Source organism: Ailuropoda melanoleuca, chromosome 5, assembly GCF_002007445.2.
Source record: "Ailuropoda melanoleuca isolate Jingjing chromosome 5, ASM200744v2, whole genome shotgun sequence".
Lineage (NCBI taxonomy): Eukaryota > Metazoa > Chordata > Mammalia > Carnivora > Ursidae > Ailuropoda > Ailuropoda melanoleuca.
The window spans coordinates 38,392,211-38,419,145 of record NC_048222.1 but is presented as its reverse complement, the minus strand read 5'-3'; the positions used below and the strand labels follow the sequence as shown (position 1 = coordinate 38,419,145).

At 48.4% G+C, this 26,935-nt stretch overlaps 1 long non-coding RNA gene across 3 annotated transcripts; it reads left to right on the top strand.

Annotated features, from left to right (window-relative positions):
- On the top strand, positions 1-26,139 carry LOC117802338. 3 transcript variants are annotated; one of them, XR_004625532.1, is made up of 4 exons: positions 1-298; positions 16,822-16,939; positions 22,749-23,387; positions 23,790-26,139. It is a non-coding gene; the product is annotated as an uncharacterized LOC117802338 (long non-coding RNA). The 3 variants fall into 3 exon arrangements; XR_004625530.1 differs by lacking the exon at positions 1-298 and adding an exon at positions 15,207-15,411; XR_004625531.1 differs by lacking the exons at positions 1-298; positions 22,749-23,387; positions 23,790-26,139 and adding exons at positions 15,207-15,411; positions 17,695-18,086.
- The last annotated feature ends 796 nt before the right edge of the window (positions 26,140-26,935 follow it).

Sequence of the window (26,935 nt, the reverse complement as noted above, 5' to 3'; positions counted from 1 at the left end):
TCCATCCATCCATCCAACCATCCATCCATCCATCCATCCATCTGTCCGTCTGTCCGTCCATTCAACCATCCATCCATCCATCCATCCATCCATCCATCCATCCATCCATCCATTCATCTAGTTGTTCAACAAATACTGTGAGCGCAGACTGTGCAGGTCCTGTGCTGGGTCCAGGAGGACATGGTGGTGACCAAGACAGACACAATCCTACAGCATGAGGCCATCGTGTATTGAGGGAGAGAAGTATTGAACAGATAATGCCATGGGGAACTGAATCACCGCGGGAAGCACTGTGAAGGTAAGTACAGGGAAGGAGGACCAGGGAAGGTCCTCCCTGGTCTGGGAGGATGGTCAGTGAAAGTGGGGCTAAGCTAAAAGATGAGGCTGAGAAGTGGACAATCAGCTCTTCAGTACCACCCCCATCACCATGTCTCTGTCTCCCTATACACACACACACACACACACACACACACACACACACAGAGCCCATGACGAGTTAATGGAACAGCTGTGGTTTTCTGAGTCTCGCAGACCTGGTTTCAAATCCCATAATCTCAAATTACTATCTCAGTGACTGAATAAATTCCTTACCCTCTCTGACCTCAGAATTCTAGAATTCTCAAGAAAAGAGCAAAACCCTATACTGGGAGCAATACATGTTGTTCTAGTCCCAATCCTGCCACCAAGAGTCGTGCCATCTCCTTTTGTCTCTATGAGCCTCATTTTCCTTTCTGTCCAATGATGGAGTTGGATGCAAGAGCCCTTCCAAGCTATTCGTCTAAGATTCTGTAATTCCCCAGGAGGTGAGGTCCTGGGCAGAGCTGGTGCACCTTGTCCTTCTCCAGCCATGCTCCTTCTGCCAGCTGGCTTGACGTGCCAGGGCTCCCACCTGCTCAAGATCCTGCAGACGGAACAGGGAGCAGAACCAACAGCTCTGGTTATTTACACTGTGATCCATGGGCATCAACATGCTTTCCCTCCCCGTGGGAATGTGCCTTTGGAAAGATGCACCTGGAGAGGGTCATGCTTACCTTTACTAACGTCCCTCCATAACAGGGAACTCCAGGGTTTGGGAGGGGGAAATGTATGGCTTCCCCTCATTTTGCACCCATGAGGGAGCTGCTGATTCTGTGAGCAGGCAGGGTAGCAACACTTGGGCTGGGGAAGGGGGGTGGGATCCTGGGATTGGAGAGGACAGGTGTTGACGGTACCTCCTGCTTGGTGGAGCCCTTCCACTGACAGGGTGCAGATGGGCAGAGGTCCAAACCTCTGTTTCGTGGTCTGGCATCCAGGGACCAGCCAGCGTGGCCCAGGTCTAGGGGCATCTAGATTCCCTCTTACCTTAATTTAATTCCTTTAATAGTTATAGGTCTATTCAGATTTTTCTATTTCTTTGTGATTCAGACTTGGTAGATCAACTGTTTCTGGGAATTTATTTCATCTAGATTTGTTTGTGTATAATTGCTCGGAGTACTGGCCAGGAATCCTTTTTATTTCTATAGAATTCTGTATGATGTTCCCACTTTAATTTCTGGTTTTAGTAATTTGAATCTTCTGTCTTTTTTTCTCAGTTTATTTAAATTTTTGTCAATTTTTTGATCTTTTTGAAGAATCAACTTTTGTTTTTGTTGATTTTTCTCTCCTTTTTCTCTCTTCCTGATTTTGTTGGTCTCTGCTCTGGTCTTTTTTTATTTCTTTCCTTCTACTAGCTTTGGGTTTTTGTTCTTTTCCTAGTTCCTTTAGTTGTAAATTAGGTTGTTGATGTGATAGCTTTCTTATTTTTTTACTTTTATTTTATTTTTTAAAAGATTTTAATTATTTATTTGAGAGAGCAAGAAAGCAGAAGATGGTGAGAGGGGGAAGCAGGCTCCCTGATGTGGGGCTCAATCCCAGGACCCTGGGACTATGACCTGAGCTGAAGGCAGACACTTAACTGACTGAGCCACCCAGGTGCCCATTGTTTTTTTTTTAATATAAGTGTTTATAGATATAAATTTCTTCCTTAGCGCTGCTCCTTCTGTCTCTGACATTTTGGTATATTGTGTTTCCAATTCCATTTGCCTCTAAATCTTTTCTAATTTTCCTTGTGACTTCTTCTTTGATACATTGGTTGTATAAGAGTGCATTATTTAATTTCCGCAAGTTTGTGAATTTTCCAGTTTCCTTCTGTTATTAACTTTTAACTCCATCCCATCGTGAGGATATTTATCTTTATAAATATATCAGGAAATAATTTTTGGCCTAACATATGGTCCATCCTGGAAAATGCTTCATGTGCACGTGAGAACATGTATTCTCACTGAATAGAGTGTTCTGTATGTGTCTGTTAGAACTAATTGGTTTATTGTGTTGTTCACATCCTCTGTTTCCTTACTTATGTCTGGTTGTTCCAACCATTATTGAGAATGGAGTATTGTCTCCAATTATTATTGTAGAACTGTCTATTTTTTCTTCAATCGTCAATTTTTGCTTTATATATATTAATGGCCTGTTACTAGGTACATAAATGTTTCTAATTGTTGTATCTTCTTGATATATTGAAACTTTTATTAAGATAGTCACCCTACTCTCTTTTGGTTTCTGTTTGCATGGAATATATTTTTCCATCCTTTCACTTTTCACTGTTTGTGTCTTTGGACGTAAAGTAAGTCTCTTGTAGACAGTATACTGTTAGATCATGTTTTTTTTTAAAATTCATTCTGTCAATCCCTGTATTTTCATTGGCAAATTTAATCCATTTACATTTCATGGTATTATTAATAAGAAGGTTTCTGTCATTTTGTTTTTTGTTTTCTATATACTTCATAGCTTTTTGTTCCTCATTTCCTGCATTATTGTCTTCTTTTTATTTACTTTTTTTGTAGTGAAATGTTTTAATTATCTTCTCATTTCCTTTGCGTAAATGCTATACTTATTTTCTTTATGACTACCATAGGGATTACGTTAACTTCCTAAAGTTGTAATATTCTAATCTGAATTGATACAAGATTAACTTCAGTAACATACCAAAACTGCTTCTTTATAACTCCACTGCTTCTCCTTTCAGTTGTTGAGATCACAAAATTACACGTTTATACATTGTGTATCCAAAATCGTAAAGTGATAGTTGTTCCTTGAGTGCATTAGTCTTTAAACATAAGATGGAGTTATGAACCAAAGTTACAATAGAATTTGCTTTTAGATTAATAATTTTTACAAAATGTTCCAGTCTCTTAAATCATGTAGAATACCAAAAGTGGTATTACAAACTGTTGTTACAATAATGGCTGCTTTTATAATTGTCAATGTGTTTATCTTGACTGAGATCTTTATTTCTTCACACAGTTTAGGATTATTATATAGTGCCCTTTCATTTCAGCCTGCTGGACTCCCTCGACCATTTCTTGCAGGGCAGATCAAGTAGTAACAAACTCCCTCAACTTTTGTGTATCTGAGAATGAGAAGATCTCAATTTCTCCCTCACTTTTGAAGGACAGTTTTGCTGGGTATAGGGTTCTTGGTTGACAGGGTTTGTTTTTTTTTTTCCTTTTAGTACTTTGACTATATCATCAGCCCACTGCCTCTGGCCTCCAAAGTCTCTGATAAGAACTATGCTGATAATCTAATTAAGGATCCTTTGTGTATGAGCTGTTACTTCTCTCACTGCTTTCAGGAGTCTCTCTTTGTCTTTGTTTTTCAATACTTTTATTACTATATATATTTGTGTGGGTCTCTGAGTTCATCTTACTTGGAGTTTGTTGAGCTTCTTAGATGTTTATATTCATGTCTTTCATCAAACTTAGGAAGTTTCAGGCTGTTTTTCTTCAAATATTTCTTTTTTTTTAAAAAAGATTTTATTTATTTATTCAACAGAGACAGAGACAGCCAGCGAGAGAGGGAACACAAGCAGGGGGAGTGGGAGAGGAAGAAGCAGGCTCATAGCAGAGGAGCCTGATGTGGGGCCTCGATCCCACAACGCCGGGATCACGCCCTGAGCCGAAGGCAGACGCTTAACCGCTGTGCCACCCAGGTGCCCCTATTTCTTCAAATATTTCTGCCCCCTTTTTTCTCTCTTCTCCTTCTGGGATTCCCACACTGCATATGTTAGTATGCTTGATAAAGTACCTTAGGATCTGTTAAATTTTCTTCAGTATTTTTAATTCCTGTTACATAGGCTCACTAATTTCAATTGTCCTATCTTTAAATTCATTGATTCTTCTACCTGCCCAAATATGCCTTTGAACCCTTCTAGGGAAATGTGCATATCAGTTAATGTACTTTTTAGCTCTAGAATTTTTTTTGGCTTCTTTTTAGGTTTTCTCTTTATTGATATTTCCATTTTGTTCATACAGTTTTCTTCACTTTCTCCCTGTCTTACTTTGGTTTTTTGAGCATCTTTAAGACAGTTGTTTTAAAGCCTTTGTCTGGGAGGTCCACCATCTGGACTTTCTGTGATAGTTTCTGTTGGCTTATTTTTTTTTCCCTTTCAATGAGCCATACTTCCCTGTTTCTTTGTATGTTTTGTGAATTTTTGTTGTTGTTGAAAACTGGGCATTTAAATATAATAATGTGGTAACTCTGAAAATCAGATCCCTGCCCCTCTCCCCTGCCCCAGATTTACCATTTTTTGTTTGTTTGTTTTTGTTTTGACTGGTAGGCTATCTCTACTGACGATAAGTCTGAGGTACAAACTTAAGGTTTTCTCAGGTCTTTTCCAAGGCTTTCCCTAGGTATACTCAGTGACTTTCTGCTTTCCCCCATAAATGTAGTTGCTTTTGAACGTCCTAGTCTTTAAAGTCTGGGAGTCAAATGTCCTTAGTTTTTACCAAAGGGGAGCAAGAGAAATAAAGGGTGGAGAAAAATGTGCTGGGCTCCTAGAAGTTCCTTCGCTTGGAGGGGAAGGGGCTTGCAACAATGGGGGGAGATGTAATGACAATGGTTGCCCACCATTGTGATCAGAAGCAGCAATTAGCAATCACAGCACAGATTCCCAATATTTGGATCTTTCATTTATCTGGGCATGTCTTAATTTCTTCCTCATTTTTGAAGGACAGTGTTGTGGGCTATAGGATGCTTGGTTGAGGACAGGGTACTTATCACCCAATCTGACTCCCACAAGCTGTGTGCAAGGTGCTCCTGGAACACGTGCACAGCTGCCTACCATGGGGCTGGGCGTGGGCCAAGTGTAGCTTCTATTAAGTTAAGAGCGGAAATTGACCCAAATTATCATCCAAGCCTTCCCTGGAACTTCCAGACTTCAGGGGCCTCCAAAGTTCCAAAATAGTTATATTATACAGATTCTGCGATTGTTGTCTGAATGGGAAGACAGATTACTGGTGCTTATGACTCCAACTCTTCCCAGAATATAACATATTTTTTTTTAAAACAGGATCATATATACTGTTTTTAACTTCTTTTCATCTAATCAATCAACAGTCATTTAGGTCTTCAATTTTTTACAGCTGAGTGATTTTTCATTGTATGACTATATTGTAATTTATTTAACTATCCCCTATTACTTAATACTATTATACACTTAAGCTTATTTCTACTTTTTCTTATTTAACTAATCCCCTATTACTTAATACTATTATACACTTAAGCTTATTTCTACTTTTTCATCACCATAAGCCACATTGCAATGAAATATATATATTTTTTCACCACGCATACATACATAGATTTATACATATTTTTGCTCACTTGTCTAATTATTTCATTGGGAAAGAGAAAGGGGAGACTTTGATGTATTCCTGGATGAGTAAGGAGGATAGTAAGTACACAAAGGAGACATGGCTTTCTAGACAGAGAGGACAACTTTAGCAAAGAGCCAGGGGACTGAAAGTGCATCTCATGCTCAGATAATGCGGAGAACTAGAAAAATATCTAGGCTTTGCTTTCTTTCAAAGCTCTCCCTGACCACTCCAGCCTACAGTACAAAGCCCATACTCAGGGATGTCCTGGGCCATGTTGCTTGGGCCTTCTCCTCGTGGGTCAACTGACTCCCCCAGAATCCTGGGCTATATCCCATACAGTTGGCAACACACAGACCAATTCCCCTGAAACACTAGGCAGCCATAAAAGGCCGGGAAATATTTTAAGGACAACCTCCTTATGTCTTAAAATAGTGCCCAGCCAGAAGAAAACATATTCCACATGTGTCTAATTCAGTGTGTAACAAAATACAAAGGTTGGAGGTCTCCCCTTCCCCTTTCTTTCTTTTTAATTTAAAAGGAGCTATTTGATGTCCCGGAAACCCTTTGAGGCTTTTTATTGCCCTTGTAGACCTAACAATAAAAGACTCTAAGAAGCAGAGCTGTTGGTAGTTCTGAGTGAAAAACCCAAGAACCAAAAAGAATCTAGTTATATGGAGGTTGAGAGTCTCAGAATTTTGCAAATGGTTCAGGCTGGGGTTCCAGGTTAGTGGTCTCAGGGGGACCAGAGGAAAAGTAGAGGTTGTCTCTGTGCTATGATTTATAAAGCACCAAGCCAGCAGCTGCCTGCCTTCCCCACGATGCCAGAAACTCCCCGTTATGACTTTGGGTGAAGACCAGCAGAGGGGCACCCTTGCCCTCCCCCCACCCATGGCGCATGGTCCTGTACTAGAGAACACATGAAGCCACAGCAGTGGCTCTCACTAGGGCCATTTTGCCCTCCAGGAGACATTCGGCAAAGTCTGGAGGCATTTTTGTTTGTCACAACTGGAGGGGGGAAGTGCTACTGGCATCTGGCTTGGAGAAGCCAGGGATGCTGGTTAGTACCCTACAATGCACATCACAATCCCCACAACAAAGAATTATCTAGCCCGAAATGTCAATAGTGCCGAGGGTGAGAAACCCTGGACGATGGGACAAATAGATCTGTTTAGGGCATCTCCAGGAACATCTGTTTTACTCCATGGCAAATAATTTAAAACGATTTAATATTAAAGTGTAGTGAGGTGGGACAGGTTTCTTCCTTTCCCTCCAGCCCCACTCTCCCACCACCCTCCCGTCCCCCCGTCACCATCTTCCTGGGACACAACGCTCATCAAAACCTCACTGGGAGCTAGGATGGGGAGGAGGTCCATTTGTAATCTATCTCACAGGGCTCTCTCTGGGGGGCTACCGGGAAGAGGGGAGCATAGTGCATGTGTGAGGGGGAGGTGGCGGTGGGGGCTGAGATGTGAAAGCCAGGTAGAGGAGTATAGAGGCGGTGGGTGGGCTGAGAGCAGGCTCCATCTGGACAGGAGTTGAAAGAGGCTCCGTATGGAATAACCTTTCTCTGCCCACCCCTCCCCACCCCAGGTCCCCTGGATGCATCCCACCTGTCTGGTGACTTGTAGGCCTCAGGCTGGCCCAGCTTCCCAGCTTCCCAGCTCCGTTCCCTTCTATTCTTCTGGGTACTCCCTGCCCAGTACCACTTGAATGTTGCACTGCCCTACTCCAGAGCCATTCGTAGCTCCCTATGGCTCATCTCATCACACCGAAATGCCTCTCTCTGGCTTCCTGGTCCAATGATAACTTCAAAGAATATTTATTTATTTTTAAGTGACATGTTGAAATGGGTATGAACATGAAACATGAACATGATAAATAACTACCAAACATACAAAAGTATAAGCAACGAATACTTCCTCTAGTTCAAACCCTCATCACCCCAATCTCTCCCTGCAGGGACACCAGAAACATACTATAATATTAAATGATATATGCGCATGTTCTTTTCCTTATAAAAATGGATCGTATATACTTTACTCTTCACCTTGACTTGAGTGCTTATAAACGTATCTTTGAAATTCTTTCATTTTTTTTTTTGAGACCACTCCTTTTTAGCAAATATTCCGACGCATGAGTGCCCCATGGGTTAATCAGACGCTTACGGAAGAGGCTTCCAATCTTTGCTAAGATAAGCACCGCTGCTGTAAACACCCTGGTACGCCCCTCTTTTGCATACGAGCAATGCACAGTGCTGAGAACAAATTCCTAGAAGCAGAGTGGCCGTATCAAAGGGCACACACATTTTCCGCTCTGACTGCCGCTACACATCCCCGTCAGGGCAGGGCACAGCCCACTACCCAGAGTCTAGTCACCCCGTGTCTCAGCAAATGTTGTGATCTTTGCCAATCTGGTGAGTGAAAATAGCTCGTGTTTTATTTTGCATTTCTTTGATTATGATTAAGGCTGCATATCTTTTCATCTGTTTCAAAGTCGTCTGTATTCCTTTTCCTGTGAACTGGCTGCTTTCAAGCCCTTTGACAATTTCTTCATATGGTACAGAACAAATATTTATAGACATCCACTTACATGCCAGATAAATCAGAGATGGCCTCTGCCCACCCTCCAGACTTGGTCCTTGTCCTGTCTTCCACTGTGATCACTTCTTTCTGGCTCCCCCCTCCAACCCAGCTCTAGTCCCGGCCTGGGCAGACTCCCCTGCACGAGGCAAGGGTGGGTGTGCGCATGTCAGGACTACCTCCTTTTGTTTGTATCATCTTTCAATCTCTACTAGTCATTAGAAGTGATACACGTTCTTGGTAGAGTATATAGCTGATCTAGAAAAGTGTAAGCAAGGAAATAGAACATCCCATGGGATTCCAATCCATCTCCGGGTACTTCCTTCAATAATGTGCATGTGTGTGTGCCCTTCTTATAAAACTGGGATCATACTGTATAGATGGTTTGGGATTTTGTCTTTTCTCCTTAATACTTTGTTATTGCAAATTCTAAAATTATTCAAAAACCTCATATTTATTGGCCAAAAATTTCTTTCATATGAATGTTTCAAAATTTATCTAACCAACCCCGTTTATGGATTTTTCCCCTCTGCCTCCCTCCCACCCTCTTCCTCCCTCCCTCCCTCCCCTCCCTTCCCTCCTTCCTTCCTCCCTTCCTTCCTTCCTTCCTTCCTTCCGCTTTATACAAAATACTGCTCATATCTCTATTTCCTTCAGATGGATTCCTAGAAGAGCAATTGCTGGGTCAAAGAGTTGAACATTTTTATGGTTCTTGATTTGGTGGATTGCCTAGTTCAAAACATATTTCACCTCCTTCTAGTATGTCTAGATATTGGACAGCTAAAAACCAAGATTCCTTTACAGTATGCGTTCTAGATGTGATTTTGCTCTGCTAATGAGATGAACTTGTCTGAGCGTGATTCAACGCTGAGTTGCCTCGGGGGCAGGGAGGTGGCACGGAGCATGTCTGCCAGCACAGATCAGGGCACAAGGGGCATGGTTCTGGAACCCTAAGCTATGGTGGCCATTCCTTTCTGGTCAAGGCAGAATCAGGAGTTCCAATGGCAGCCAGTTCCGCTTTGTGCTTTTGGGACACATCCCTGGAAGCCCGGGCGAGGATGTGTTACTTCCCCTTCCAGATGATTCTGGGAGCTATCTCTTCTCATTAATGAATCCCTTTCTGCGTAAGCTAGCCGAGTGGCTTCTGTTGTTGTTGACAGCTACAAACGCTGACCAACAAAATCCCTGTTTTGCAAAAGGTCCTGCAGGAAGGTCATACCAGTTTATGGTCCCGCTAAGTGTGAGAGAATAAATATGATGCCAAGAACATTTTGGGAAAGCCTGATTCTCTCCTCAGGGGAAGGTGGTCAGGGAAGGCATTTCTCTAAAGAAGTCCCATTAGAACTGGGACCCTGGATGGTCAGTGCTAGTACTTTGTTTCTGAGCACTTACCATATGGAGGAAACTGGGCCGTGCTCCTTACATAATTAATCTAACCATCCTTACAACATTATAAGAGATGTGGTATTATCCTCATTTCACAGAGGGAGAAACGGAAACTCAGAGAGGTTTTTGGACTTGCCCAAGGACAAACAGCTAATTCACACAGATTATGGGACACAAAGCCAGACTGGCTGGACCCCAAAGTCCACACTTGGTTCACAACCTGGAGTCACACCTTACTGGTCCATTTCTGTTCCCCGGGCTATCCGCCTTCAGCAGAAACCTGTTCCTGTCCCCTCTGAGCTCGGGGCAGCAGGACAGCGCCAGGTTCTTCTGCTGCTGTTTGCAGGGAGCTCCTTCCATCAGTCGCCTCCTAAGCCTTGGGCAGACGCCCAGGGAGTATCACGGATGTCCGCCAGGCACCGCCTCCAACTGTTCCCAACGCTTTACATACGTGGTCTCCTCTGCTCCTGCAAACGGCCCTGACAGGTAGCGGTACAACCTTTGTTTCACACGTTCAGAGAAATTAATTTGACCGAGGCCACGTAGCTAGTAAATGTGGACACCCAGGTACAACCCAGCTCTGTTTGATTCCAGAACCTGGGCTCAAAATGAGATCACGTTCCCCAAAGAATAGGAAAAATGGCACCTGCGTTGTGGAGAAAGTGTCACCCTCACCCAAAGTCGGTGAGCACAAATGTCCCCGTGGCGGGGGCGGGGATCAATGTCGTGTCCTGATAAGTCACCCTGGGAAGGACTTGGCATCTCTTCTGCGATATTTCTGCCCAAAGTGCAGGACCTGGGTCTAATTATGAGGAGACATCATCAGATAAGGCCAACGTGAGGGACATTCTACAAATTAACTGGCCTGCACCCCTCACAAATGTCAAGGTCACGAAAGACTTGTAAAAGCGCAGGTGCTCTTCCAGACGAAGGAGACCCGGCAGTCGCAGCAAGGCCTGATCCTGGATTGGATTTTGGACCAGCAAAACATTGCTCTACAGGACATGATGGGGACCACTGGAAAAACTTGAACATAGACTGCATTCTAGAGAGTGGCCTTACATCCTTGTTAAGTTCCCTGAGTTTGTTGTTGCATGAGAAAATGTCCTTGTTTCTAGAAAATGCATGCTGGTGTAGCTAAGGGGGGGGGGGATGGTCATAACAGAGGAAGAGCGAGGTGGATAAATAGGTAAGTCTGTGTCCGGCACGTCACAAGTCCTCCGTGAGTGGGAGCCGGTCACCTTTCTTCCCCCACTGAGGACCCGTGGTGTGCCAGGCGCTGACCTACCTATTTACTTAATGATGCCCACTTGACAGACAAAGAAACCGATGCTCAGAGACCTGAAGTCACCAGCCTGTGGCACACAGCAGTGAGTGGCTGAGCTGGCTTTCAAGCCTGCAGTTGCCTGACCCCCTCTGGGCAGAGGGGCAGAGGAGGAAGGGCGTGGGTGGGGGTGGCAACTTCTGTGGCTGGTCCCAGCCTGGCCCCCCTGAGTCCTGAGGGGGCAGAGATCCCAAGCAGTAGAGGCTACTTGGGAATATGCCCAGTGAGGCAGCAGGATGTTGGGAGAGGGCCCCAGGCCTCCCACGCCTGCAGCCCTGGGACACAGACCCCATTGTAACCGAGGCTGCTTCTGAAAAGGGCTGCCAGAGAGAAGAAAGAGGGCTGGTATCCGAGCCAGCAGGAGTGCAGGTCTACTGGCTTTTGGGGGGAGACGACCAAGTCTGGTAACTGGGTCTGAATGCCAGACCCACCCGCCCTTTATGGACAAGCCTACTATATCTCACTGGGGCGTTAACTAATAATGACGTGAGTAATAATTTCCATTGTTAGCTCCCACCCTGTCACTTTGCAAGCAAGGCATCTTATATTTTATTATCTTAATAATTCTGCAAAGCAAGTTTTACTGTTCCCATTTCACAGAGATGGAGACTGAGGCTCAGGAAGTGTAGGTAATTTGCTCCAGGCTGCAAGTAAAACGGGAAAGGCAGGGTTGAGTCTCATAAAGGTTGGGAGCACCCTTGGTCCTGACCCCACACCCCGTCCTGCGGAGGGCCCCCTGGAGACAGCGCATGCCTCCTCTTGTTTGATGGAGGAGGGAGTTGAGCTCTGCAGGGCAGTGTGGCAACATAATCAAGGCACCCTGCCAGGGAGTGGCCCAGCCAGGACCAGTGGCCAGGTCTCCAGACTCCTAGTCCAGTGCTCCCTTTGGGAAGGGGAAGGTGCTATGCAGATGCTGGGCTTTGGGACCAGGCAGGGTGGCCCTGGGCTGAGCTGTGGATTGGCCAAACGCAGTGTGGATGGTGCCTTCATGCACCTTTACCTACTTTCTCAGAGTCTCGTGTACCCTTAGCTCTCCTGACCCCTCCCCCCCAGCACACTCGGCCTTCTGGACGGTCAGAGCCCTTTACTGTGGTGACCAGTGCCCCAGGAACCCCTACCCCCAGCCATCTGGGAGAAGGGTCTGCTGAACAAATTGACAAAGAAGAGTCAATACCTACAACATTATGTGGCAACCCTTTATTGAACTGACATCCCCAGGAGATCGTGATGCCAGACTTCCAACGACTGAAGTTCTAATGGTAGAATCTGGGGCACCATGGTAAGCTCCTAGGGAGAAATGTCGAGATGGAACCAATGGAGAGGGGACTTATACTGCAGCCTGAAAAATCACAGCATCAGAAAAACTCAAGCCTCCCAGAGTCCTCTCCTCCCCCAACCTAAAGCTGGAATCCCCTTAAAGTATCCCCACCAGTGGTTGTCTGGCTTGATTGCCTCCAGTGTCTGGGAGCTCATTACCTCAATGAGGCAGTTTTTTCCATTTTGGGCAGCTGCTCGATAGCTTCATTGTGTAAGAGCTAGCATGATCCATTTTTTTCCAGAACTCCAGCTGGTCTCTCTGAGGGTGACTGGCCAGGGCTGACTGGGTTCCAGCTGGAACAGGTGTGCGTTTCTCCCTGTGACAGAACAGAATCAGTCAGTCTTCCTCACACCCGAGGTCAAACAGTTGTCGCCTCTCCATGGCAGCAGGAGTCAGCCTGCCTTATTTTTCCACATCGGAAGAATCCGATTATAGCACGCCTTTTCTTGGGTTACATGTCACAGAGTTCTCTGACATCAGGTTGTATTTAAAGGCGCGGCGCCGGGACGGTCCCCTGCCACACCCCACCAGCCCTGGCCAGCCCTCCTTCCCCATCCGTTCCTTCTGGTAATGTGCAAGTTGAGCCCCCGAGTCTCAGTTATGTGTTCTATGCCACGAATGGTGGCGACAGAGGTCTGTGACCTGGCCCTGCCCTGCAGAGGCATACTGTCTGTCTGGAAGGCACGATGCCCACGGAGGAGACACCAAACCAACCATGACAAGGAAAGGTCATATAAATTGTCTTTCCCTGCCTTCCTGATGTTGCCTTGCTCTACACTGGAGTGAAGGACATTAAAAAAAATAGAACTGGGTGCATCAAAATTGGGTCTTGATAATACCTTCTGGGGTGGGCGCTGTAGAATGTGGGTCCAGAGACCATTGGCATAATCAGGGCATACTTCCTGGGGTGGTGGCCTTTGGGTGAGTTTTGCAGAATGGCTGGAAGTAGCCATGCAGAGGGCAGGGGTTCAGCTGCCGTAATTAAGGCCAAAATAATGATGGCTGAAACCCAAGGGAAATTCATTCCCCCCTCATGGAACAGTAGTAATGGCTTAAGGAGTTCAGGGCTAATATGCAAGTTTCATGGTTTTGGAGACCCAGGATCCATCCATTTTGTTGCCCTACTATTATCCATCAGTAACTTTTATCAGATGGTCCAAGATGCTCTGGCACCTGCCAGCTTAAGTGGAGGTTAAGGAAATGCCACGCCCATTAAGGCCGGGCACGATCCAGACCTTGCATACACTGCAGCCCCTCATCTCTCACTGCTGGTAGAACATGGGCTCAAGGCCACAGCACCTCCAGCAAAGGGGGCCTGGGGAGTAGAACCTTTAGTTCTATTACTAAAGGCCATGGGGAGAACGCATCCTTGAGGGGAACCCGCTTTCTTTGCCATGGGGAGAGCCAGTCCCGGGCAGCAGGAGACGGGCACAAACTTGGCCTGGGAGGGTGGGGAGGCGTCCTGAGTCTGTGGGTGCTCACACGAGGCGGCTGGGGGAGAACCCTTGTTGGAGAGGCTGGAGGCACAGCGCCTTGCCTACCAGGCAGGGCTCATCAGGTGTCTCATCCTGAGGCCCCAGAGAGCGTAACGGGACGTTGGTGAGCACGGGAGTGAGTTCACCGAACACCACACCTGAGCTTTGCGTTATAAATAGGCCTGTTTCTGATCAATAAAAGGTTTTCCAATTGTCCCCTATTTTAAATCAGGCTGGAGGCGAGGGACCAGCAGGGCTTTGCCACTTCAAGAAATCCGGTGGGTCACTATGCAACTCGGAGAATCCTCGGGTCGAATGAAAGCTTACTTTTCTATTAATCGTTTTGTTTAAATCTCACATCACAGAACACCTTTTCGGGTACCAGTGTGCACACCTTTCCTTAGTCGGCAGACGGGCTTAATGAACCCTGTATTCTCTGCCTCCAGGGCTGTTTGGGGACAACGCAAATGCTGCTGGGGAAATGCTTGAAAAACTTAAAATACGGAATTATCTTAATTGGGTATCAGTTCCCATCATTTTCTCCTTGGGTTGGTGTTTGTCTGCTATCACTCACTCATTCATTCGAGAGGTGCATATGTTTGGCATAAGCTGGGTGCTGGGAGAAAAGAGCACAGATTTCCTGTCCGAGGAGCCAGAAAACATGGGGCCCATCTGGCCCCAGGCCCCTTCTGTGGATGAGGACGCAGAGCGGATCGGTCAGGGGCCTCGCCCACGAGCTGGGGTGGCTGGGGCCCCTGAGCGAGCGCTGTGCCCCAACGTGCCCCACCTGAATGTCCTCTCCCCTGCCCTCTGTCCAAACTCATTCTATCTCTTCTTCGCAAAAGCTCCGGACCCATTTTCTCGTGTTTACTTTGGCCACCCCATCTTGCAGCTCAGCAAACCTTACTCTCTTCAGTGCTCATCTCAGCACTTGACTTTCTCCCGTGGTTTTTACCAGCCTGAATGTCACCTCCTCACCTCACTGCCCCGGGCCACTGTCTCGGGCGCAGGACTGGACATGCAGGAGGGGTCAGGGAGGGCGTGGCGGCAGACGGCCTGCTGGAGGGCCCAGCCAGCCAGGGAAGGTGGCAGGGCGGCCATGATCTCATTTTCCCCTTTTGCTGACATACTCCTAATTCGGCTTTATGAGATTTTTCTGGAGCATCAGCTGTGCTGTTTTGAGCTGGACGGCGAAGCGCAGAATGTCCAGAGGCAAGGGGAATGGTATGTGGGAAGGGCTTGGCAGAGGGAAGGGAGTCTGCAGCCTTTCCCAGCCTCCGGCAGGGTCTCAGAACGTTCTGGCCCACTTTGGACTCTTAAAGGGACATGTCAAGGGAAAAACACTCAAAGAGATTTGAGGAATGTGGACCATGGGGGGGAACCTAACAGAAGGCCAAGGGTTAGGGCCTTCAGGGCCACTCACAGAAAGCCCGAGGAATCGGGGCCGGGGTCCAGGTAGGTGCAGTGTGTTCTCAGAAAACGCTCCCTTGTGATTGGTGTGGCAGGACGGGTGGCCCGGATGGGGGACTCCCCACAAATGGCCCAGCAGCGTGGACGGTGGTCTCTGTGTGGTTGCTGACGGGCCACTACTCTGGGTCTCGGATTCCTCGTCCATGGAAAGGGGACGGAGTTGGTTTCTACAGCCACTCACAAGGTAGTCTGGGGGGTTTTATTTTTAAACTTGAATTGTTTCTATATTTACAAGTTGGAATATTTTACATTAAAAAATTGTATTTTGGGGCGCCTGGCTGTCTGAGTCGTTAAGCGTCTGCCTTCGGCTCAGGGCGTGATCCCAGGGTCCTGGGATCGAGCCCCGCATCGGGCTCCCTGCTCTGCTGGGAGCCTGCTTCTTCCTCTCCCACTCCTTCTGCTTGTGTTCCCTCTCTCACTGGCTGTCCCTCTCTCTGTCAAATAAATAAATAAATAAAACCTTTAAAAATAAATAAATAAAAATTTAAAAAAATAAGTTAAAAATTGTATTTTATAGATGTTCTTTTAAAAAGTCAGAACGTCCAGAAATCCTGGGCCTGTAGGACAAGGATAATCTGTGTGGCAATCACCCTTCGGATCCTGGCCCGGCTCTTCCTCTGACGTGACCTTCTGCCCTTCCCTCCCCCCGCCCCGGCATTCAGATTTGTCCCCAGCTCTTGCCCTGACCTGACCACAGGCTTCCTGCGGTTCCTTGCCATGAGGGCCCTAGGGCTTCGCAGTGGGGAGTGGGAAGGGAGCTCGGGCAGAGCAGCAGGGCCCAGGAGAGAGGGCCCGGCTTCTAGCCCAGACCCTGTGCTGACTCGCTGGCCGCCCCTGGGGGTGAGCCGCCCCGCTCTCCCCACCTTCATCTTCCTCATCTATTAAAAGAGGGAGTTGGTCCTAACCGTCAATAAGATCCTTTCAAGTTCTCACATTCCGTGACCCTATGAAAATGCCATTTAGCAGGGAGAAATGGGCTATGACTTCCACGTTGAGGAATCCGGCTGCCCCGCCCGCGCAGGCTTCGTGGGGGCGAGGGGGACAGGGAGGTGAAGGGATGGAGGGGTGGCTGGGGGGATCCTCGCGGTGGGATCCGGGCGAGTCTTGGGCTCACGTGGAGCTTCTCCAGTGGCTGGTGGAGTGGAAGAGACAGCCCAGCCTCCTGGAATTCCTTCCAGGTCAGGGTCCTGGAATTCCCCCAACCCCACCCTTTCCAGAAGCCTGAGGCTCTGGGATAAAGCTGAGGGTGTACAAACCAAGCATTGAGTAGAGTGGACACACAGCCAAATTCCTGCTACTCCGCGCCAACAGAGACTTCTAGACAGAGCCCTGCGGAGAGGGCAGAGTGCTGGGTCATGGCAGTTAGCAGGAGGAGGCCGCTCTGGGGTTGTGAGGCTTCTGTGTTCATGCTGGCTCTTTCTTTTTCTTTTTTTTTTTTTTTTAAGATTTTATTTATTTATTTGACAGAGAGAGAGAAAGCACGCTGGCTCTTCCTGAACCGGCTATCACTTAATTATCTGGGCCTCGGTTTCTCCATTTGTCCAATAAACAATTGAAACGAACAACACATTGACCTGTTCTCTCTGTCTTCTAGAGAGAAAAAGGCCAGAGAACAGAAGCCAAACTCTTGGAGAAGAGATGACTGTTGTCAACTTTCATGGAAGGACACTGGAGATAGAGGCCTGGGTCTGTCCTGCTGTGGCCTGGGTCAGGTGGGTGTTGGCGGCTGACTCTTTGATTTCCCTGAGCTTAAGGTTCTTTACCTGTGAGACAGGGGAACGTGCCCGTCCGGCCTCCCTCACGCCAGGGTGGTGAGAGCGTGGGGCCTGTAGGCCCATTGTTGTCGACGCGGTCCCTGAGCTGAGCAGGCTGACTTCTGCACGTGAGCAGGAGTGTGACCAAAGTGGTGTCCCAGGGAGGGTGTGCCACCTCCAGCCCAAAGAGGCTGACGGTGAGAGGGTGAGGGCTGGGGCTCAGCAGTCTGAATCCGGTTTGCCGCGTAGAAGCTGTGGGGCTCCAGGCAAGCCACTGACCCCCTCTGGCTCTCGCGGCCTCTATAAGATAGAGAGAGTTCTCTAGACCTCACGGAGAAGTTGGGAAGAGAAAAATGGAAAGCGCTGCCAGATGCAGAATGTCTAGTGCAGGGCCTGGCACACAGTAGGTGCCTAATGCATGTGGCTGCTTGTCTTCGACAACGTTTTGCAGTGGCTCACTTTCTTGGACCAGGCAGCTGTGGGCGGGCCCCAGCCCGAGGCTGGCTCCCGGCCCGTCAAGGAAGGCGTCAGATGCTTCCTGGCCGAGGCAGGAATGACGTCAGTGATGGGTCCGTCCCGGGGTGGGTGCTCGGTGCTGTTGCCATGACGGCTGGCTTGGTGCTCGGTGACCACCCGCACCAGGCAGCCCCTAATCCTCACCTGACCTATTCTTTCTTGACTCCTGGACCTGGCCTCGACGGTTCCCTCTCCAGCTTGTCTCCGTCCCGATGCCTGGGACTGAGGACCCACAGGCCTAAGTGCTCCAGCCTCAAAGGGACCAGAGGTGGCTCCTGTCCCCTACCTCTCAGCCTCCCCCCTCCCTAGTGAAATGAACTCACAGCTGACTGGGGCAGCTGCTTTCGATCCATCTGGAATTCCTGCCGCAGGCAGCCCCAACAGGACCACTTTGAACTCCTGTGAGCTGCTTCTAAACACCATGAGCAAGGGCACGGGTGAGCGCTGGAGCCAGCCCGACCGGGTTCAAGACCCTGCAAGCACCACTCTCCAGCGACGTGACCTCAGATCAGTTACATAACCTCTGTGCATCTCATTTTCCCCACGCATAAACATGGGACCTCACAGGATCTTTATGTGAATTAAATGAGATAATGTGGTTCTTGGCACATAGTAAGTGCTCAATAAATATTCATCCTTCTGTTTGCCCCACACCTCTGGAATATCCACGTAAGGTTTGTGTTCTAGTTTCCCCTTACCCCACCCCACTTGCTGCTTCTTGAAGGCCTAGTTCTCCCATGTCAGCCCCTGAACCTGAATTTGAAATGCTAGAGGACTGATCTGAAGAGAAATGAGGGGTGAAGAGTTGAGCAGGTGGGATCTGCCGAGCTAAGGAATGAACCTGGCAAGGTCGCCCCCTCCCTTACCTGTTCTCGTTCACCTGGGTTTGGGAAGCAGAGAGCTCACCAGCTTGAATGGATGAAGGCCTCACCTTTAGTTCCCTCCTCCCTAAGCACCCCTCTTTCTCCCCCTTTCACCCCCAAGTGGGGGACTAAGCGTGAGCCTAGGCCAGGCATGAGTGAGGGATGTGTCTGGGCCTCCCTCTCTCCTCTGACAGGGGCCTAAGCACCTGGGTTTTCGAGGTGGTAATTGCCTGAGGGGTGTCTTGCAAGTGCTTTGCCGCTTTGCTCGCTCAACCCCTGAAACCAGAGAGAGAACCATTCATACCACATCATATCCCACCCAAGATTATACTGATGGCTGCATCCATCTGCTAGGGAATCTGAGGTGAGAGGAGACACTTTCTCCAAGGGTCTGGGTAGCCATGTGGCGGTGCAGGGGGGCTGGCCAGGCCTGGGCAGGAGACCTGGAGGGGGGTGGGAGGCCCTGGTGGCTGACCTCAGGCCCACTTCCTGCGGGAATGGCGGAAGCCCTGCCAGCAACTGGACCAGCCCGTCCTCCATGGTGCTGTGGGTCCACATGTAACTGTGAGAAGTGGTTGGTCAGGAGACGTGAGTCCTGCTGGGCAGGTTCTGGTCCCAGGCCTGGATTTTCCCATCGGTGAACACTGTCTCCCAGTCTTGGCTGCACAGGGAGACAGCGGTCAGGGAGATGGAGTTCTGCTGAGGGCTTTCACAAGCATCCACTTAACAGATCCTCAGGGCTCCCCGGGAAGGAGAGGCTGCTTGCAGCCCCCAGTTTACCCATGTGGGGCTTGCCCGTTGTCCCACGGTCCATAGGAGCAGAGCTGGGACACACAGACAGAGCTCTTGCGTGCTTGTGGGTGCAGTGCGGTGAAAAATCGAGTAATTCACGTAGGAATGTTTTTCTTACTTAACTGATATCCTGACTACTTCCAAAGAATTTTAAACCGACTTACGATATATAGCTTAGATACAATAAATCTGGAAATAAAATAACATCAAGTCAAGGTCTTGGTAATGAAAAGCAGAGGCAAGGGGTAGGAGTGGATGAAAAGGCCAAACGGTGAGTTGCTGTGAGTTGCCATGGAGAGCTTCCAGGTGCCCAGCACCAGAGAAAGTTCTGGGAGATGTGAAAAATTGCTGGATGCCCCCTCCGAAATAATCAATCCCTGGAAGCTCTCGGTGAAAAATAGAACGGAATAGTGAAATGATAGTCACTATTCATTGCACGTTTACTTTGTGTCAGGCCTCATTCTATGCACTTTGCTTTTTTTAGTACTTTTTTTTTTTTTAATCTTGGAGTGAGTTTAGATTTATGGAAATTTGCGAAGAGAGTACAGAGTTTCCTAGCCCCTTATTCAATTTCTCATCATCTATAACCAAGATACATTTAGCACAACCAAGAAATTAACACCTAGTGTATTATTATCAGCTAAACTACAGACTTTATTTGGATTTCTCCAGTTTTTCCAGCAATGTTGGGATTTTTTCCCCCCCTGTTTCAGGATAAAATCCAAGATACCACATTACATGTAAAAGTTTTTCACCTCTTGTTCTTTCCTCCCTCCCTCCTTTCCTTCTTCCCTTCCTTCCTTCTTTTTCTTTTTTTCTTCTTCTTCTCCTTCTCTTTCTGTTACTCTTAATCCTCATAATAATGAGGAACGGAGGCATAAAAAGGCATTTGCTGACAGCTCAGGGCCACACTGCTGGGAAGTACCATTGCCAAGTTCAGATCCAGTCAGCCCCGTTCCTGGGACGTGAAGGNGATGTGGGGCTCGATCCCATAACGCCGGGATCACGCCCTGAGCCGAAGGCAGACGCTTAACCGCTGTGCCACCCAGGCGCCCCTGGGGGCACATTTTTTGACAGAGGGAAAAGAGAAAGGTGTTGTTGAATGCCTAGACACGCACCCCTTCTCCCCCACTGCCTCTCCCTCCCTCCGCTGGCAGCGGAGGGTTTTGTGGGGAAGATCTAAGGCTTGACCCGTTCTCCAGATCACCTCTCTGCTTGGGACGAAGCAAAAGGGCTGTGTTTCCTTTTTGTGATGTGTAAGTAATACCTGTTTATATGGGAAATCAGAAAATGTAGCTGAAATACTTAAAAGTCCTCCAAAAGTCCGTGTATCTCGGATCCATCATGCGACATGACATGCCTTTTAACAGAAATGAAATGTCGTCCTATTGTATGGACTGTTGCATATACTGAGCTGTTTTTCCACCTAGCAATAGATCGAGAACATTTTTTTTTATGGTAATGTGTCCATTTTTATGACATTAATTCTGAAAGAATTCTATTGTATAGATGTACCACATTGAATGGAGCCAATCCCCTTTTGTTGGGCAAGGGTGTTCTTTCTAATGTCTGTTGAGTATTCCTGAGTTCAAATATTTGTGTCCCATCTTCATCGTTGCATTGAGATGGACTCCCAGACGTGGAATGGCCGAGTTCAGAGGCCAGAACTGGGAGGAGTCGTGCAGCTTGCCACCACATGGCTCTCCAGAGAGGTGGTGTTCCGTGCCGGTCCCGCACAGACGGTGTGTTGGTGTAGACAGAGGCCCACCTCCCTACAGCCTTTCCCCACAGAATAGTACTTCCTCCTTTTTCATCTCTGCCAAAGGCATATCACTGTTGTTCGATTTTGCATTTTTATTTATTGATTATTATTTTATTATTTTTACTTATTTTATTTTTACTGAGATTGAAAAGATTTCGGAGTGTGTCTTAGCTGCTTCTGTGTCTTTCGTGAATTGCTTGCTCATTTAGACTGACCTTTCTGTGTTTGCTTTTGCTTTCTCTTGCCTGGAAGGAGTACTTCTTGGCTGAACTGATGGCAAAGGGTTGAGCCAGGATATGGGCCTCCTGGCTTCCAGAGGTTTCTAAAATGGAAGGCAATGAGCCGATTGGCCTGAAAAACCCGGAAGTGCAGCGGCCTCCACTCCCTGCAGGAAGATGGGTAGGACAGCTTTCCATGGAGAGTTTTATAGGGAGAATGGACAATCAGCTGCCTTGATAGAGAGGCTGGACCAAATGATTCTGGTGGTTTTTCTGATGCCTAGGTTCCATGAAAGATTGGGAATTTGGAGACCAAACTTAGGTACGGCCTGGCTTCCAGACCTGGCAAATGCAGGGGAAGAAGCCTGGAGAGGTAAAGGAATGGCAATCGCCTTACGCTCCTGGAGGGAGAAGGGACCAGCTCTGTGGAGCCTGGCTCCCTGTCTTAGCACCAGGCATAACCGGCCCTTGGTGCTCTTTGCCTTCCTTTCACCTTTCCCTGGGCCTCAGAAGCGTGGACCACCAGAGCTACAAAGGTGCTTAACGGTCTTTCTGGGGCAGGAGAGGAGCCAACCAAAAGGAAAGGGCAAAGCGAGGATGAGCGTCCGTGCATGTGACCACACGGGTGCACGTAGAAAATCTAACTATGTGTGCAGCATACTTAAAAAGAAAATGAGCAAAACACTTTTTTTCCCAAAAGAGATTTTCCCCCAGATTTGTTCCGCTAAAGCTCTGTTTGTTAAAGAATGGTGATGGGGAGATGAGAATCTTCTTATCCACCCTCTTACTCGGCAGAAGGGGAAACTGAGGCCAGGGGCCAGCTCAGCGAGTGGCATTTGATACCAAATCTCCCGCCACCAGCTCCGGGCTCCTTCTCTGTGATGTCTGGTTCTAGTCATGGTACTTTGAAGGGCTGCTTCTGGCCTATAGAAAATATTCCTCGGGACTGAAAAAAATAAATCAGAGAACAGACTGGGTTAGCAGATGTACGGCCGAAGGAGATCTAGCCCGTTTTCACTCTGACCTCTGTCAACAGGCCACCCTCTCCAGCCTACTGGGAAATTGTCCTTTTTCCCCTTCACTTCACATATACGTAACTTGGGGATTTTCCTTCTGAGCTTCCTACGCAGTCCTTTCAAAGCTGATGACACATCTCACACAGAGTAGAGACAGAAAGATGGAGCGGGGCGGGGGAGGGGGTCCCCGCAGCTCGTGTGAGAGTCAGGACTCCAATACGCTTCTGGAATCCTTCCTTCTGTTTAAGAAGCTGCAGAGGCTTATTCTTTTCTTGTAAGTGGAATGCCGGCTTTCGGGCATTACTGCCCCCCACCCCATTCTAGAATATTCTCCCTTTGTTTCTCTCTTTTCCCTCTCAATGTCCTTAGAATCCTCTGAACCTGCATTACTGGGTCACATTGTTTTTCTCAGAGCATATTCCCAATGAACGTCTCAGTAGAATGTCCCAGTGCCCTGTGAGGGGGACAGAACCAGGCCTGAGGGTGTCTTCTCTGCAGAGAACATGGCCCTAGATGTGAAGGGACAGTCACGGGGCACACCAACGTCAGAACTAAAGATTTCTGATTCCCAAATCAGTGCCCTTTCTCATTCTCCAGCAGGTGCGTGGTGGGCGTTTCGAGAAGGTGGAGCCGAGTCCTGACTCTGCGAGCTTCCTTGGAGGGGCTGCCCGGGGGCTGAGCTCTGGGTGACTTCGAAGCCGGCCTGGGAGCGATGGGCTGCTGCCAACAGGCCAGATGGCCCTTCCTGTGTCAGCCGCTCTGCCCTCCTCCCAAACTCTGTGATTCTGTCACTTGCCGACTGCAGCCTTGTTGGAACTGCCAGGGGGTTCTGGGCTGGTGTGTCTTTATTGTCCAGCGTTGCCCTAAATGTGTTATTCTGTTGCACAAAACCCTTTCTTCATGGGCTGTTTCTCTTCATGGTCTGATGGTGCTATCCGCACCCTTGGCAAAATGAGGAGCACAGCTGTCTTTGCTGCCTGCTCACCTCCTGTCTGGCCCTGCCACCTGCCCAGTGTCCTCGCAGTGGCCCGGCCTCGCCCCAGCTGCTGGCATCTTGTTAGCACCAAGCACGAGCACCCCCAATCCCGACAGCTCACCGCAGCTCCGTGAGGTCGTGGATCAAGACAAAACCCACGGCGACGCTGAAAGCTGAGCCTGTAGAAGGCGACGCCAGACCGAGAACAGGACCGTTCACGGGATTCCCAGCTCTCCTTGCTTACTGCAGACACCGTGCCAACGGTGAGAGCCCCGCCTTCCCCTCTCTTTCTTCCGGATTAGACTTGCCGAGCATGGGTCCGTCTGCTGGCTCTGCCCCAGAACCACTTCTAACGCTTGTATCTCCCTCTCCTCCGTGTCCTCCCCTCCCCTGCCGTCTTATTTCTCATGACTGCCGCCTCTCTGTCCCCTTTGCAACCCAAGAGAGCTGGCCACGTTCTTTCTCTGCTTTGCTCATTTGTTTTTCTGGGTCATTAATCGTGTTTTTTATTACCTCCTTCCAAAGGGGTTTTAATTCAGCTATTAGGTTTTTAGCTACTTGGTGAAACTTCCCATTTCTCACCTCCTTTTAATACCGCCTGGGATTTCATCTTGAAGCAAAATCCGTATCTTCTCCCTAAGATTTTCTGCATCTCTTTTAAGCAGGTCATGCCTCCCCTTCTACTGAGCTCACTGGGAAGGTGGACAGATGTGCTTCTGGAATCTCCAGTGGGGGAAGGCGCCCATCTCAGTCCCTCATTCCTGGTTGGTCTGCGCTGTGATTCACTGGGGTTCCATAACCCCCCGCCCGGGGCCTCTGGCACTCTCAGTGGCTGTTGGGGAAGGAGGTGTTTCCCCAGCAGGCTCTGGCCCTGGCTCCAGCTGTCTGACGAGCAGGACACTTTCCAGAACGTGCTTCCCATTTCTGCAATTTGCTGTTTCTGGCCTGGTTCGTAAGCAGACAGTGACATGGGGTACTGTGGTGGGGAGGGGTAAGAAGACTGCCTCAAAGATAGCTCATCAGAGATGGAGAGGAATGGCTGACCCTCTTTCTAGTGGGTCCAATCCTGGGCCACTGAGACAGGACAGATGAGAGAAGAGGAGAGAAGAGTCTTCTCACCTTTTCCCAGTGGGCTTCTGCTTGATGAAGGGCATCCTGGGTGGGGCAGGTGATACTGCTGGGAACTCTCCCTTTGTCTAAATTCCAAGCCATACTTAGTGAGAAGGTTTAAAGGCCAATTGGTGAGCCATTCACTATTTTGCCCTAGACATCTCATGTCTGATGTTTAATGCACTCTTACTGTTTAATCCCTGCCCTGCCCTGGTCATCTTCCAACAACAGCTCCAGAGTTTTCACTTGCGCACCAGACATCCCTTAGTCCAGGTGGCCTGGGCAGGTCTCTGGAAGTGGAGCTCATGACCTTGACCTTAGCCAATCAGCACTTCGCATTCCCTGGCCACTGTGATTGGTTAATGGGTGGGCATGTGACTGGACGTTGGTACAATCAGAATGAGGTTCAGGACTTCTGTGGAAACTCCTAGAAAGGAAGCTCAGTCTTCCCCTCTAGACTTGAGTCTGAAGGCTTGTGACGCCTCAATGACATCCTGGAACCTGAGCTTGACGCTGAGTCCCGGAGAGAGGCTCTGTCCTCGGGACAGCAAGGAGCTCCTGATCCAGCTTTGCCTGAAGCTGGCCCGACTTTCAGATCTCCTAGCAATGAGAACCAGTACATTCTCTTTTATTTTTAAGCCCCATTGGAGTCAGATTGCCAGTCACCAGAAGGAGAATGAGTCCTCATTTATACAGGTGTGATCATAGGGTTAGGAAAAAAAGAAGGACCAAATATCCAGAGGATATATCCCCAAATGTTTACAGTATTATCTTTGGGTGGCGGGACTGTGGGTTATTTTTATTAATCTCTTTGTATGTCTCATTTTCTGACTTGGTGGGGTAACAAGCATGTTTTGTAAACAAGAGCAAACAAAGAAGAAAAGCCTCCAGTCAATACTACATTAAACATTTGCTTCTTCGGTTTGGAAAGGCCAAGAGGCTAAAGGGGCCAATCGCTCCTGTTCTTGCTGAATTCGTGGCGCCACCGTCAGGCTCTCCTGGAGGGGCGGGGGTGGCAGTTGGAGGCAGGCCTCCCACCCGGGGCCCTGTAATAACCACCCGAGGCGCTCCCTGAACCCTGAAGGAGGAAATCCTTCTTGATGCAACAAGGAGCGAACTTATGGCCGCTGTTCTCACCAGAGAGGGGACGAGGTGGAAAATAGAAATGGTTTCAAGAGGTTTTGAAATGTTCCCCAGTGACAGTTGAGTTACAGAGTTGGAGAAGGGTGTGGTAGGTGTGGGGCTGTCTGGGGCCTCAGGGAGGGTGTCAGGGACCCCCCCAACTCTGCCGAGGGGCCAAGCCAGGGCCACCTGGGAGGTGGGGTGGTGGGTGGCCCACGCCGAGTTGGGCAGGGCCCTGGTGGGCGGTGCCTGGGCTCACACTGCTGGTGTGTGTCCCCCCCCACGACAGGGACTCAGGGAGGCGGCAGGCGGCCCACAGCCCACATGCCGGCTCAGCACCCAGGGCTGGGAAAGCGCACGCGTTTTAGCACTTGCTGTATCTTGAGGGGCGCAGAGGACACCTGAGCTGCGTGGACTGTGGAAACCCCAAATCCTGAGTCACTGCCGACTGCTGCTGCAGGCAAAGAACTCCAGCTGAAGGCATCAAATGTTGCCTCTACCTGTACATGCAGGAAGCTAAGTGGTGGTAAAATAACTAACTAACTAACTAACTAAATAAATAAATAAATAAAAAGAAAAATAAAAAGGAAAGAAAATGCAATCAGCCTGGGCCAGGGAATTCCTATGTGTACTGGTTTGTGTGTATGTGAGAGGAAAGAGAGAATGGGAGAAAAAATTTCAGAAATCATACAAGATGTTGTCTTTTCTCTTGTGACATTTGGGATCTATTTTTCTGCAGCACTGTTTTTCGAAGTGTGTTCCATTGTAGTTCTAGTTCTTGAAATAAATAAGCAGCAACGAAATGTGTTTGAAGCAAAATTCATTTGGGAAATAACTGATGTATACTAGAGTTCTGTCTCGGGGACTCGCCAGTGTATATTGGCATGTTAAGGGCCCTGACAAGTCCTGCAGTAAAAGGGCCTGGTTGATTGAATGATCACAGAACTCCTTTTGGGTGGATCACCCACATGCTGGCTGGAATGAGGTATGAGGCCAAATGTGCAGAGGGTCGCTACTCCTTGAAATGTGGACAGGGGCCATCTAGAGAATGGTGGGTTGAGTTTTGGGCGTGGATGGGTGAACCAGCCAAGTGAGCTGTGTGATTCCACCCTGGAATATTTAAAGCATAACATAGATTGTGAGACCTTAGAGTTCATCTGGTTTAAACACCTCATTTTGTAGAGAGAGCCAATGAGGTCCATAGAGGGGAACTGTGTTACTCGTTATCATCAGTCAGAATTCTTGACACCAATCTGGATAACGTAGGGGAAAGAGAATTGATGGGGGAGATCAGGGAGCCTACCGAACCCACAGGAAGCCTGAAGAACCAGGCTCAGAAAACAGGCAGGAGTCCAGAGAAGGTGGGCTGCTGAGGGCATGGCCAGGCCCTGCCACAAAATCAGATTAGGCTGCTTCTACTAGGGTCATGAGGCATTAGAAATTGACCCATGGCTCTAGTGTTATTCCTCGTGGAAGCAGCTGTCAGGGTCCGGGAGAACAGGTGTCTGGCTGTTTGGGTTTCTGCAGCAGAAGCCTGGAGCCTGTCTCTCACCAAGCCTCACATGGGAAGGAAGCTCAT